Consider the following 1,124-nt stretch of genomic DNA (forward strand, 5'->3'; position numbering starts at 1 on the left):
CAAATCTATACCACAAAGAAATTCTTTAGGCAAAAGAAAAATTGTCAGATGCATGTGGCAATTCATGAGGGATATTTGGTAAGCTGCAATAAATATTGATGTCTCCAACAGATAACAATGGCCTATCAGGTTTTAAATATGTGTGAAATTAAAATATGTGTCAGCAGAAAGGACATAGTCTATGTAGAAAGTGAAAGGATTGGAAAAGAGTCACCATTAAAACACTAACAAAAGAAAATTGAGTCAATTACATCAGACATTAAGACATTAAAACCAAAAGTATTAATAAAGATTGAAAAGAAAAAGAGGGTTGGGGAAATGGCTCAGTTGGTAAAGTGCTTGCCTTGCAAGCATGGGGACCTGAGTTCAATCCCCCAGCACCCATGTAAAAAGCCAAGCGTTGTGTTTGTAATCCCATCTTTAGGGAGGCAGAGACAGACAGATTCCTGGGCCTCAGTGGCTAGCCAGCCCGGCCTGCTGACAAGTTGCAGGCCAGTGAGAAACCCTCAAAATAAGGTAGACAGCATTGCTGAAGAACAATGCCTGAGGTGGTCCTCTGACCGCTACGCATACATATTTTTCTCCACATGCATGTACATGTGTACACGCAAAATAAAGGAGACAAATGAACATTTTAGAATGTCTCAAACTAGCAGAAAATGTAATATGTAAATCTATATTGACCCAACCACATGTTCAGACACATTTCCATTTTGAAATTTCTCTACCTCATTACAAAGTTCAACTTATAGTCACTAAAAAGCATAAGTATAGTCACTAAATTATAACTATGACTAGTGACTATAGTCACTAAAGTTTTTATGACCCAGAAACAACTATTTTCTCTTAAAAAACAAAAATCATTGGCTATACCATTTGTCTACATACAGCAATATAAAGAAAACACTGGTATACTTTTGCCAAGAATATTCTGGCATACAACTTCAAGATAATGCTGAACATTTTAAGGTTTTCATGTCTTTCACAATTAGGTGCATAATCCATAATGGGCTAAGGTATTCTAGATTTTAATCTATCATGGTACATTAACCAAAAAGAAGTTATGAAAACGGAAAGCCCACAGTAACATTACACAAAGTTCCCAACAGCATCTGCTTCCTTAT

This window comes from Nannospalax galili, unplaced genomic scaffold, assembly GCF_000622305.1.
Source record: "Nannospalax galili isolate Female #2095 unplaced genomic scaffold, S.galili_v1.0 scaffold335, whole genome shotgun sequence".
NCBI classification, from domain to species: Eukaryota; Metazoa; Chordata; class Mammalia; order Rodentia; family Spalacidae; genus Nannospalax; species Nannospalax galili.